Consider the following 14,795-nt stretch of genomic DNA (forward strand, 5'->3'; position numbering starts at 1 on the left):
AGTGCATCCAGGCTGGTTGGAAAACAGCTGTCGGTGTAGATGCAGCACCCCTCTGATCTCAGCGTGCTGGCCCGGGGTCAGCTGATCAGAGAGGGGAATCGCCTCCAGGGGGGAACAAGCTTTTGTCTCAGGGAATAGATCCACTAAGGGGTCATCTCCCTGCCCCTCCCAATGTCCACACACGGCCAACACCACATTCCCCCTGTCATAGTATGGTTTCATCATGTTCACATGGTACACCCGACGGTGATGTGCCCGGTTTGACAGCTCCACCACATAGTTTACCTCATTCAGTTGCTTGATAACCTTGAAGGGCCCTTCCCAGGCAGCCTGGAGTTTGTTTCTCCTCACGGGGATGAGAACCATCACCTGATCCCCGGTGGCGAAGGCACGGGCCCATGCCGTGAGGTCATACCAGACCTTCTGCCTCCTCTGGGCTCGGGCCAGATTCTCCCTGGCCAGGCCCATGAGCTCGGCCAGTCTTTCCCGGAAGGTCAGGACATACTCCACCACTGACTCTCCCTCGGGAGCGACCTTCCCTTCCCATTCGTCCCTCATCAGGTCTAGGGGCCCCCTTACCCGCCTTCCATACAACAGTTCAAAAGGTGAAAACCCGGTAGATTCCTGGGGTACCTCCCTGTACACGAACAGCAAGTGAGGTAAGTACTTGTCCCAATCCTGCGGGTGCTGGTTCATAAATGCTTTTAGCATCGTCTTCAGCGTCCCGTTGAACCTTTCCACCAGCCCATTGGACTGGGGGTGATACGCTGAGGCCCAGTTGTGCTGGACCCCACATTTCTGCCATAAGGACCGGAACAGGACCGACATGAAGTTGGACCCCTGATCCGTTAAGACCTCCTTGGGGAACCCCACCCGGCTGAAAATTGTCAGCAGCGCATCTGCCACTGTGTCTGCTTCGATAGAGGACAAGGCCACTGCCTCGGGGTAGCGAGTGCCAAAATCCACCACCACCAGGATGTATTTCTTCCCTGACCGGGTCGTCTTGCTGAGAGGTCCCACTATGTCCATGGCCACCTTCTGGAAAGGTTCTTCTATGATGGGTAAAGGCCTCAAAGCCGCTTTCCCCTTGTCCCGGGCCTTCCCCACCCTCTGGTAGGGGTCACAGGATTGGCAGTACTGTCGGACCTGGGTAAAGACCCCAGGCCAGTAAAAGTTCTGTAGCAGCCTCTGTCTGGTGCGCCGGATTCCCTGGTGCCCTGCGAGAGGGATGTCATGGGCCAGGTACAGCAGCTTGTGGTGAAATGTCTGGGGAACCACCAGCTGCCTCCTGATCCCCCATGACTCTACTTCCCCTGGGGGAGCCCATTCTTGGTACAGGAACCCCTTCTCCCACAGGAACCTCTCCTTGCAACCTCTCCTCATGGTCTGTACCGCACTAAGGTCAGCCCGGTCCCTGGGCTTCCGCAAGGATGGGTCTTTCTGCAACTCGGCCTGGAACTCAGCAGCTGGGACAGGGATGGGGACCGGCTCTCTCTTGCTGGCTGGGTCTGAGGCCACAGCCTCTCTGAACCGTGCCCCTGGGCGTTCCCCGCCCCCTGGGTTAGGGTCCTGCACCTCGGGTCAAGTACCTTCCCCGTTGTCGGGGTGCAGTGCCCTTTGCCGACTCTGACTACGAGTCACGACCAGGGCACTCTGGGTGTTACTAGGCCAGTCGTCGAGGTCCCCTCCCATTAACATGTCCGTGGGCAAATATGGGTGTACCCCCATATCCTTGGGGCCCTCCTTGGCCCCCCACTTCAGGTGTACCCTCGCCACTGGCACCTTGAATGGGGTCCCGCCCACACCCATCAGGGTCAGGTAGGTGTCGGGCACCATCCGATCTGAGGCCACCACCTCGGGCCGGGCCAGCATCACCTCTGCGCCCGTGTCCCAGTACCCAGTGACCTTCCTCCCATCTAGCTCCAGGGAAACAATGCACTCTTTCTGGAGGGGCAGCCCCGCGCCCACCCGGTAAACCAAAAACCTGGAGCCTGGAGCATCCATCCCCCCAGAGGAGCTGACTAGGGACCTCCTCCCTCCTTCACAGGTGGTATGTTGCCAGCGTTCCTTTCCTGGGAATGTAGCCCCTCCTCCGATTGGGTTTTTAACCAGTCCACCCTCTGCGGGTTGAGTCTGCTTGGTCTGTCCCTGAGCTTGGGGCACTGGGCCCGTATGTGGCCTCGTTGGCCACAGCGATAGCAGCCCATGTCTCGTGGGTCCCCTTCAGTGGGTTGGAGGGACCTGACGCTGGATGTTCCCCCTTTGGGGGGGTTCTCCATAGGCCCTCTTTGGAAGGTCCCATGATAATTCTCTCTCTGCGTTGAGGCAGGCCTGCTCCTTCGAGACTCCTCCCTGCCATCCCCTGCCCGACTGTCCACAAATTGGTCTGCCAGCTGGCCTGCATGCTGTGGGTTCTTCGGCTTCTGGTCCATCAACCACAGCCTCAAGTTGGATGGGCACTGCTCGTACAGGTGCTCCAGTATGAATAGGTCAAGCAGGTCCTCTTTAGTTTGGGCCCCAGCTGTCCACTTGCGGGCATACCCCTGCGCCCAGTTGACCAGTTGTAGGTATGTGACCTCACGGGTTTTACGCTGGCTCCGGAACTTTTTCCGGTACATCTCAGGAATCAGCCCAAACTTGTGGAGCAGGGCCTGTTTGAACAGTTCGTAGTCCCCTGCCTCTGCCCCTTTCAGTCGGCTGTACACCTCCATGGCTGTGGAGTCCAGTAAGGGGGTGAGAACTGCGATCCTGTCTGCAGGGTCAACCCTGTGCAGCTTGCAGGCATCCTCAAAGGCCGTCAGGAAGGTATCTATGTCCTCCCCCTCCTTACGCCGGGGCAGCAAGTGCTTATCAAAGCTCTCTTTAGGCTTGTGTCCCCCCTCACTCACCGCAGCTGGGGCCTCACTGCTCCTCAGCTGGACCAGGTCCAGCTCATGTTTACGCTGTTTCTCCTTCTCCTCCCGCTCATGTTTACACTGGTTCTCCTCATGTTTACACTGGTTCTCCTCATGTTTACGCTGTTTCACCTTCTCCTCCAGCTCTTGCCTCTTTAACTCGAGCTCCTCCCATTTCAGCTCCCTGTCATATTCCAGCCGCATCCGCTCCACGGATGCCGAGCGTCGCCGGGAGGATCCCCTGCTGGGGGGTGAGCTTCGCCAGGAGGTTCCCCAGCTGGCCGGGGGGCTCCTCCTCGCCCTTCCCTTAGGCTTAGGAAGGGGGGGTCTCGGGAAGCCCTCGTCTGCCGGCTGATCACTCCCAGCGGGGACAGACACTGGTGCCTGCGCTGCATCTGCCCGGCTGCTTCCCTCAGAGACAGGGCTCCGTTCATTCATGCGGTCTTCCTGCTCCAGCTGGGCAATCAGCTGGTCCTTGGTGAGCCTCCCCGGGCGCAGCCCCCTCTGCTTGCACAGCTCCATTAGGTCGCACTTGCGCTGCTTGGCATACATCTTTCTGCTTGCCACTCACAGGCCAGGGTGCTTGCCGCTCCCCACGGTTTCCAGGGGGACCCCTTGTGCACCAGCCCTTCTTGAGGTCACCACCTCTCTGCCAGGGTCGAGCTGTAGACTCCTCCGCCCCTGGGACCGCTCGCTGCAATCCCCCGGAGGACCCTGTTACTGCAAAGTCCTTCTCACTGGGCACACACTCCCCTTCGTTTTACTGCTCCCCAGTCACTTACTACAGGAAGCGTCATCCATGGGGTGCAGTATCTCCCGCTGCTGCCACCAGTTGTCGCAGAGTGTGGGGAGTCCAGTCCTGCACCCCTCTTCCTGGGACCCACAGTGACTCTCAGCCAGCCAGTAAAACAGAAAGTTTATTGGACAACAGGAACACAGGTTACAGCAGAGCTTGCAGGCACAGTCAGGACCCCTCCTTCGCGTCCTTCTGGGCTTTCAGGGTGCTTGGATCCTAGCTAGGATACCCTGAATTCTGCCCACACAGCCTCAAGCCCAAACTCAAATTGCTTCCCTCCTGCCACTCCCTTCCTTTGTCCCCCTTCCCGGGCAAAGGTGTTGACCTTTCCCCTCCCTTACCTAGCTCAAGTTACAGGCCCTGGTATCGTCCATCCCCTAAAGTCCTCCCCTGCTCTCCCATTCCCCACACAGACAGCCCCTACTCCATCACACTGATAAACTACAATTACGAAATTGTCTAGAATTATTGGGGCTGTGATAAACATGGGGTGCTTTGTATTCTAACATATGGCTTATGTATCGGATTTCTGAGGGCTTGTTTAGATGAACAGTTAGTGCATTGCAAGAAGGCGTGTAAATCTACAGTGCACTGGTGTGTTGTGCACTAAGGCTATGTTTGCACTACAGCTTATGTTGGCATAACTGATGTCACTCGAGTGTGAATAAACGACATAAAGGAAGATGTCACATCTTGGCTCTGTAACAAAGACCATTGAGCAATATGGTAAATGGGCCCAGATACACAGGGAGGGTAAGGAAGTAGTATATTGAGGACTGTGCTGGAATTATAAGCTATCACTGTAAGAGTAGGATGTGTTTCCTGGCCTTGCTTGCAGGCTAGAGAGCTCTCAAGGGAAGCAGGTGATCAGAGACAGTTTGCAACCAGCCAGCCTACAGTAAGGTTGCATGGGTTGTGCCTTTTGGTTTTTATATGTTATCATTCTTAATACTAAGAAATAATGTAGTTGCAATCTTCAAGGAAGAGGGTTTTTTTTTGGTTTTGTTTTATCTAACATCTCTGTGTGTATGCTGTAAATGTAATAAGGGACTCTTAATAATACAAATAATAATTAAGAGCTTCCCTGAGAAGAGAGGTCAACGACCAGGGCGTGACAGTCTCTGGAGACTAACTGAGATCAGGCTGGGGTCCAATAGCTCTTAGGTTTTTCTCTTCAGTTATAAAAGCAGACTGGAACCAACTTACATTCTCTTAGGAAGCCCATCTAACTTGTAGTGAAGTGTAAAATTAGATTAGATTAAATGTGTGTAGGTTGGAGGTTGGTTTAAAATGTCTTTTATCTAATGCTTTGTTCTAGCTGCTAAATAAAAATACTTTGTTTTCAGAAGGCTGTTGGTTAATAGCACTGGTCATAGATTCCTAAAGGGAGGAAATGCAAGTGCCCCAAATCTGGACTGTTTAGTAGAGCAGTGACAGTTGGTAATAGATGGGGTAGCCAGGCCCAAATCCTGATCTAAGACTGGAAGAAACACAAGATTCCACCCAGAGACAAGTAAGAGCAGGAGGCTCAAGACCAGAGGTGGGTGCAGTCATTGAGACCAGAAAGGGGACAGAAGTGCAGCCTTGCAACCATGACTGTCTTAAAAAAGCTTTCTTTAAAATGTGGGGAAATTCCATGTATTTCTCTATTCATCAGCACACAATAAAGTCAATCTAAGATTGTGAGGTGTAGATGTTGCCTGTATTATTTAAGTAAATGTTTTAGATTTTTGAATATATTATTTTCTGCAGATATGTAACAGGGTGGCTTGCCCAAGGGCAGGAGAGCCTGAGGCTAAGTCAATTCTGATTACAAGATGCACCCTAGCTGAGGGAAATCAGGTAATTCAAATATAAACGCAGGAAGCTGTAAAGGTGCTGTGGCGGAGAGAAATAGTCAGAAATACCAGAGGCAGGAGGCCTGGTAGTAAACCAAGGAAGAAATTCTGTTGACCCTGAAACTGATGAAAGATTTTGTTTGGTTTGGGACCTTCTTGAGTTTTGTTTTGGACAAGCTCTATTGCCAGCTTGATGAAGAATTAATTAAAGGACTTGGGCCTAGAAGGGAACTGGAAATGTTTGTTAGTTCTGAAAGGGGAAATAGAAGTGGATGGCAGCCATGGGACTGTAAGCTACAATGCAGGTAAGAAGAAATTAACATTTTGAATGAATATTTATAATACAAACCATGCCCTAAGTGTTACCATGCATCATATTAGTCATGCTAGTAGTTAGGGTTGCTATGTGTATTTGACTAATAGTCATGTTCTTTGGCTTACATGCCATTAAACAATGCAAGATAAATGAAACTACTTAGGTGGGAAGCCCTTTCTTTTTGTAGTTCAAGGTCTCTAGGGTGCAGTTTTCTAGACTTACAGGTGGAAACAGCAGTTCTTGGTAGTGCTAGTAGTATGACGATGCAATTCTTGTTTTAAATTGTCTGCTGAGGTTCAGATCCAGTGCACCCTGAAATCAGTCAGAATGTTTCCATTGCTGTACTCTGGATCAGGCCCATAGTGCTCAGTGATGTATTAGGAACTGAATAGACATATAATTAGGTTCCTGCCCCAGGCAGTTTATAGTCCTAAACCCTGATTCTGCAAAGTGATCTGCATGAATATACCCTTGCCTTTATATGGAGTTCTATTCCGGCTAATGTCAACACTTACCCATTTTTTTATAGCATTGAGGCTACAGTAGACAAAAGGTCATGGTGAAGTTGAAGAGAAAAGTGGTCTGAGTTGAGGAGTGTTTGGTGAGGAACTCTGCCTGTGTCTTTTTTCCTCAGCTGCTCTTTTGCTTCAAGCGGCAGAGCTGTAAATGGAAAGGGAACCTAGGGCCTTGGCTACACTGGCGCTTTACAGCGCTGCAACTCTCTCGCTTAGGGGTGTGAAAAAAACATCCCCCTGAGCGCAGCAAGTTACAGCACTGCAAAAGCGCCAATGTAAACAGTGTCCCAGCGCTGGGACCGTGGCTCCCAGCTCTGTAAGCTAATCCCCACGGGGAAGTGGAGTACCTGCAGCGCTGGGAGAGCTCTCTCCCAGTGCTGACGCCGCAACCACACTCGCACTTCAAAGCGCTGGCGCGGGAGCGTTCCCACGGCAGCACTGTACAGCTGCAAGTGTAGCCATACCCTATGTGACACAAATCCTGGGAATTAGAGCATCCGAAAAGACTGGGGGAAAGAGGGACATAAGTCTTCAAGTATGTAAAAGGTTGTTATGAAGAGAAGAGTGATAAGTTGTTCTCCTTATCCACTGTCATTGGAGGTTTTTAAGAACAGCTTAGACAAACAGCTGTCAGGGATGTTCTAGGTAATACTTAGTCCTGCCTCAGTGCTGGGGACTGGAATAGTTGATCTATTGAGGTCCCTTCCAATCCTCCATTTCTATGATTCTATTACCTGTTCTCTCCACTCTGCCTTGGCTTCATTGTCTTTAATAGTGAGCTTCTGCAATAGTGTGTAACAAGTTGACTATATCCCTAAGGAATCATGGAGGAGCACTTCCTCCTTTTATGTATTTCTTTTTTATTTCCAACGCAATATTTTATATCTGGCTTCCAAATTGCAGCCCCGGAAGTTCACACAGGACTGATCTGCTGCATTCTGAATGCTCCTGCATGTGATTCTGATGCTCTAGTACGGTGGGTCTCAAACTTTTTTTGCTGGGACCCCCTTTGAAAATATTTAAGGCTGTAATAATCCCTCCAAAAAAGTGACAACCCTCCATACCGTGCCACCCTTACTTCTGTGCTGCTGGTGGTGGCACTGCCTTCAGGGCTGGGCATCCAGCCAGCAGCCACTGCTCTCCAGCCGCCCAGCTCTGAAGGCTTAGGCTGTCAGCTCTGTGCATGGCTGACAGCTAGAACTCTGCCATATGCAGGGGCTGACAGCTCGCAACCCTCCATAATAATCTCACGACCCCTGAGGGCTTGCGACCCTCAGTTTGAGAATCCCTGCTCTAGTATTTACAATTGAATTGAACTCTAAGTAATAAAAGGTGGATGTCTTAACTTTTAAAAATAATCCTTCTAAAGAAATGAGTGAAAGCCCAAACCTCTGTTTACTCACCTCAGCTATCCTCATAAAGCTCAACAAGCAGGTATTTATTTGAAACAATGATGTTCATCACTGTAGCTGAGTCCCAGATGAACCATTTTGGACATTGCCAGTATAAATTAATTTCCCAGTTCCCACATTGCTTCAGAACAAACGATTCTGGAATCTGACTATATCTTGTCTTCTGTTATACAGCCTCTCTCCATCAGCAGAACTAATTAATTGTCATGACTGTGGAAAGGAATGGCCTGTGCTCATAATGTTAAGCTATCTGATTAGAAAAATATTCCCAGATCTGCACTTTTATTTTGAATTGTCATTCAGATCACATAAACACGGAGACAAATAATTTATAAATCCTCAAAAAATAATCACCTGGGACACATTTCATTTAAAGCTTTTATTATTAGTATTGAAGCTGAATATAATAGCAGAATGAAATATAATCCAAGAAATAACCTGTTTGTGCCTAGCCAGAGGTAAATTATTGGAACTGAACAAATGCAGCAGTTGGATTTAATACAAACATATTCCAGATTTATGATCTGGAAAAAAATTATAACCTTTCATAAAAGCCTTATATTAACATTTTGCCATATTTTACAACATTGTTTTAATATTCATATCCACTGTATTAATGGCACTAGGTACTTGTACATCAAAAGGGCATACAAATAACTAGAGCTGAATTGAGTGTAAAATAAAATCCCTATTTTTTTTCTAATTTATGTGCTTTCCAACTTAGTGGAAGCAAATTTGCCATAAATCTTCTCTGAGCATAACTGAAATTATAACTTTCCTAGATATAAACAGAATTGCTCCCACTTTTTGTGCACAACTCTGAAGAAGAGGGGTAGATCAGATGTTGCTAGCTCTGACAATCACTCCCACTCATACAGTAGTGTGGGAGTGATTGATTTACTTACAGTTCTAATAGCTACATCTGAAGTAGCAAGCTAATGAAACAGAAACAGGAAATTCCGGATTCAGTCCAGAAATGGACCAAAGGATGTGACAGTGTGAGGAAGTCTCTGTACCAGTTTTGAATAAACTGATGCATTGCAGCAGGTTGGAGAGGGGCCAGTGGCTCCCCAAATATCAAGACTTGGTATTCAATTCAATTTCCCTAGCAAGTCAGATATACTGTCATGTAAACTATAAAAATCAGATTAGACCCCAGTAACACAAGTGAAATAGTTCAGCAGTAGCAGACACTTAACAGTAAGAATAGATTTTTTTTTAATAGAAATTAGATGAAAAAGACCTAGCAGGAGACCAGGTTTATTCCTCTGCCAGCACACATTTGTTCACTACAATGTTTTCTTTTATTCTAGAACACAAATAGTCTTAATATATAATAGCCTTATATTCTTTAATTTTTGACTGAATTTTAAGACGTAATTTGGAGATAAGCCACCATTGTAAAGTTTTTCTTGTTATTATGAGCTATTATTTCGTGAACCTCAACCTGGGCCAATATTACAGATGCTATCTTGTAGGGTCCTGAATACTCTGGCACAGACCTGCAAATCTGTAAATTCCATGGATAGTCTCATGAAGTCAATGGGATTATGCACATGTATGAAGTTAAATACATGCTTTAAGGGCCAGAGCACCCAGCATCTTGTAGGATAAAGCCCATTGCCCTGATTGTTTTGGAGAAGTATGAACCATTGCCAGTATTGTATGTTTACGTATATCAAACTATACGCATGCGTGTGCGCGCGCGCACACACATGGTCACAATTGGTCAAATCTATCTGTGGTGTTACTCCATGTGATCTCAGTGGAATGACACCTCGGTTTAATTTGACCCAATAGATTAAATACGACTGATTTCTGTTATGGCTAGATTTTAATACTGTCAAACCTTCATGTGCCTGCCTCTAACTCTTTTGGTACTTCTGTTATTTTCCTCCCAACTGTCGTCTCCATTTTGCTACATTATTTCTTGTTTTCTCTTAGAATTCTGTATTTAGTTCACTTGCGTTTATTTTCCATTGCATTGTTAAAGTTTGTTTATACGGTGTGTCTCTACTTCTTCTTGTTCAACACACGCTGAGTTTATCCTACCTTCATTCTTCCCTCTTTCTCTAAATTCTTCACTTTTCTCTCTCTGCTTTTCCCCACCCCTTCTCCCAGGATTTCCTTTTAGGTGCCCTTCAGCTTGTTTCTTCCCTGCTATACTGTCCATCGTTATCTTCCTCTTCTCTCCAACATTCTTTTCTTTTTTCTTCCTTTACTGACTTTCTTTTTCACTGTCCTTCATGCAACATACATGGTGTCTCCATGATGTTTAATTTAAGCTATTAGAAGATCTCCCAAGAATAGCTGTTAGCATGGAAGCCATTGATCTTGTGGATTTTTATAGAATAAGTCAGGATTGTCATAAACAGATAAGTAAGAGTTAATAAAAACAAAAGTACTTCATATCTCTTTTGCCTGTAAAGGGTTAACAAGATCAGTGAGCCTGGCTGTCACCTGACCAGAGGACCAATCAGGGGACAGGATACTTTCAAATCTTGAGGGAGGAAAGTCTTTGTGTGTGCTATTAGTGTTTGGTGGTTGTTCTCTCTGGGTTCTGAGAGTGACCAGATGTGCAACCAGGTTTCTCTCCAATCTCCCTGATACAGGTTCTTATAGATTCAAAATAGTAAGTACTAGGTGATAAGGCTAGTTAGGCTTATGTTTGTTTTCTTTATTTGCAAATGTGTATTTAGCTGGGAGGAGTTCCAATGTGTATTTGGCTGGAAGGATTTTAATTTGTACTTGTATACTTAGGCTGGGAGGGTATTCCCAGTGTCTATAGCTGAAAGACCCTGTAACATATTCCATCTTAAATTTACAAAGATAATTTTTACTGTATTTTCTTTCTTTGATTAAAAGCTTTTCTTGTTTAAGAACCTGATCATTTTTTTATTCTGGTGAGACCCCAGGGGACTGGATCTGAATCCACCAGGGAATTGGTGGGGAGAAAGGAGGGAAGGGGGAGAGAGGTTAATTTTCTCTCTGTGTTAGGATTACTTTCTTGCTCAGCGAGAGTCTGAGAGGGGGAGAGAGAAGAAGGGAGGAAGATGAATTTTCCTCTCTGTTTTAAGATTCAAGGAGTTTGAATCACAGTGATCTTTCGGGGTAACCCAGGGAGGGGAAGCCTGGGAGAGGCAACGGTGAGGGAAAAGGTTTACTTTCCTTGTGTTAAGATCCAGAGGGTCTGGGTCTTGAGGGTCCCCAGGCAAGGTTTTGGGGGGACCAGCGTGTACTAGGCACTGGAATTCCTGGCTGGTGGCAGCGCTACAAGTACTAAGCTGGTAATTGAGCTTAGAGGAATTCTTTTGGACGTTAAGATTCAGAGTGGGGAATTATACCATGACAAGGATAAATTAACTTATCCAAAACCCTTAGCAGCAGTGTTCAAATCCAGTCCATTTTCAGCAGAATTTACAGGAGGTGGGAGATTTTGATTCATTACGTGGATGCGCCATTCACTTACACCCTTGTTCAATATACAATAGAATCTTTCAACACCAAAAAATGGTTTTCCTCCGTTACCTCAGTATTTCCTACGGTGTATTTGTTAACCACAAGGCATTCATTTTCTTACAAATTGCTTTTTTCTAATTATTAATTTAGATGTCTACCCAGGTAAACAGGCAATGTCTTTGGTTAAACGTTGCTATCTAATTAATTTTTCCTACTTTACTGTGTTCAGTTTTGTCCTCTCTAGAATGGCACTTTATCCTTTATAATGCTGCTCTCAGCATTTTTAAAGGACGGAGAAGAGTCATAAATAACAATTCATAAACCTTTCAACTGTGAGTCTGAACATACATAATAAAGAGTATGGTAGCCTAGCACTCAGAGAAAGAGATTAAATTGTGTAATCAGTGATAAAAATTGCACAGTCAATAAATACATTCCGCAGAGTTCCATTGCAGGGAATACTTACCTCATGGTAATGATAGAGCTCACCACAGAGCAAAGTGACTGACTCAATATTATTGCTGTGTGACAAATATCTGCATATCTTTATCTGTCCTTTAAATACATGTTTTTAAAGTTGAAACTTGAAACACACAAACATTGCTAACTCTAAAAGCTTAGGAGAAAAATAGACTATCTCATGTACTGTTGTCTGATCAGAAATAAAATACATGTGACATTAATTTTGAGGTCCACAGTCAATGAACAAATATGGACAACACTTGAAAGAAACAATTTCAAAGAACTGATTGCACTCTTTTAGCCTGACTGTTTTTTCCCTGTTTTGGGGAAAAGAAAAGAGTTTAAATGAATGCACATTTAAAGGCCATATCTTTTTAAGAAATGTGGATAAATAACACAGTTTACATCTTGTCACCTCTGAAGTCCATCTTAGTATGCTAACGTATCAAATCATTTCTTCAAGTACTCGTTTAGCTCCCATTGAAGTCAGTGAGAAACTTTCATTGGCCTCAGAGAGACCTGAGGCTCTAAGTAGGTGGAGCTGGGACATCATCTGATTGATCTGGTCATGTCCCTCTCCTCACCTGGTCTTTTTCAGACAGGGTGGAGTTGGATGGCCATCTCATCTCATTGAACTGGTGCCATGTAGGACAGCTGGTTTCAGTATCAGATGAAAAGCTGAGGGGGAGAGAGGACAGGAGGAAAACAGTGGGAGATGGAAAAGAATATACAAGGGACGCAAGGTCAGAGCAGGAGCTCAGTGTCTCATGTTGGATGGGGATGGAAGCAATCAATTCTTGAGCACTTCTGACCTGGGAAAGCCCTAGCATGTGAAATATTTCAATAGAGAAACTGGTTCCAGCTCACCAACAAGAGAGTCAGATCTGAAACTCCCTTAATAGAACTGAGTTAAGATAAGTAGTGCAGGAAGGTTGAGGGTGAAGGCAGATGAAATGGTCTGTTTTTGGGTAAGTGGAAGGAAGTGATTGGTTGTGATAGCAAATGAGTCCAGGATTTCAACCCTGAACTTTTCAGGTCTTCAGAATGAACTTCTCCATTGTTTTTAGGTTGGTTGATCATTTAGTTTTTTTAAATCAATGACCATGTCGAACGTTAAAGAGCAGTAACAAACAGAAAATAATACTAGTGGCTCTAACCTTAGGTAGCATTTTATTGTTGACTCTGGGACTGGAGCGCTCCTGGTGTATCACAGGTCAATTATCCTGCCACTTGTGGATGTGCATGAAAATGCAGAACTGCCAGCAAGTGCAGTACAAACTTCCTCACCCATGCAGCACTGTCAATACACCTCAGTTCCAACTTGGAACAGCCCTTTTATTCCAGTCTGAGCAGAGATTGCCAATCATACAGAGTTATTATTCCATATCATGTGCTAGGTTTGTGATGTGGACAAATGTCCCCCTAGAACTAAGACATTAAAATCAAACTAATGTTCTTTGGTATTTAAAGTCTGCAATGATAAAAGGCTGGTGCATTCCTTAACATGCCAAACCAACTCATGGAAACATACAATAAGCATATAAATGGAACACTTGAGCACACTGTTAGATTCCCCCCTCCTACCCCCTCGAAACAGCACTTTCAAACAAAGAAAGGAACAGACAGGCTGGAGCAGTTGTCTGACATAAGTGGAACATGATGGAACAATTTTGGGTTGCTAAGTAATGAGATACCTTAAGAAAATTAGTAAAGATGGATCACTTGGAGTAACAACACAGCTGAATTTAATTATGACCAGATCTGAGCTATGTGGGTCCTAACACTATATAAAATATATATGTGGTATGCTATTGGAGGTAAAGATGCTGGTGTGTGCCCACAAAAATGATCAAGAAATCCTTTTAGCTCCATCACCTTATAGTATTTCACTGTATTCGATCTCTTTAAAAAGGCTAAGTGAATTCATTACCCAAACTGTTACTTGAATTGAATATACTGGAACCATTAGTTGCAGACAGTAAGCTTTTATTTTTGTTGTTTAATGCACTCTACAGTAATCCATCATCTTTAGGGGAAAAACCATATGCTATCTCTTCAACCTATCCCCTTGTTCAGTATTTTCATCAGCCTTGAGAGATATGGCAGAGTGAGATTGTGTAGTGCTGTTCTGTAGAGTATTTGATGTTCAGAGTAGCATAGGCTTGAGCAGCTGCAGTTCTGAAACCTAAAAAAGAGGACAGTGTGTTAATTTTTCTTATTTCCTCTTATAAAGTTTGTTTGCTACAGAAATTTACTTTGAAAGGGGAAGATGACTGCAAAATGAATTAGTTTGGTACTTATTTTACAATTATATGGACTGAGCCCCTTTATAGATGTCTGTTACATTGGTTTTTGAGTGGCCATTGTTTAATGTCCATAGTGAAGCTAAAACATGCTTGTACTATGACTTCTGCAATCCATGGCCAGTATGAATTGCTTTCTCTTCCAATTTTATGGCAACACCAACACTGCTTGACAAAAGCAACAGAGTGCTGAGGCTGGCCGTCTCTCAGTTGGTATTTTCCAACTGCAGTGCAGTATTTTAAATGATTTATTCATGCATAATGGCAACTGAACAGGCTGGAACATACAATGCTCTTACCTTACACCACGTTTATTTGGCTGGCAAAGTGAAAAAATGATGGCTGCCTAAGGGTTAATATTTACTGCTTCACTGTAAGATGATGAGGGTGATGTAATGCCATATGTGCACTATAAAGATGAACAAAATTGCATGTGCTTTTTCTTAGAGACTCTGCATTATATTATACTTCCCCCTTTGAAATTTATTGTGCTATTTCATTCCGTGCATAAAAAGAACCTGTCTTTCAGCTATGTGGAGAGGTGTGCAAATAAAAGAGAGCCTGAGCTGAACCCAAAAAGGTATTAAGTTTTTCAGAAAAAAGTATATTCATGAGTATTTTCTAAAAATGGAAGATGTCTCAGCCTTGGGGCTCTATTAACTTATCTGCCACCATTTACTCACAGAGCTGCTGGAGCATGTACAATACACTGCTATTCATCATGCCTGTGTTATTGCTGCATCATGGTAGCATTCACCCAACTTAGAGGCATTGTTTTAATATTGCATATTGGATTAACT

The sequence above is a fragment of the Gopherus flavomarginatus genome, chromosome 10 (assembly GCF_025201925.1).
Source record: "Gopherus flavomarginatus isolate rGopFla2 chromosome 10, rGopFla2.mat.asm, whole genome shotgun sequence".
Lineage (NCBI taxonomy): Eukaryota > Metazoa > Chordata > Testudines > Testudinidae > Gopherus > Gopherus flavomarginatus.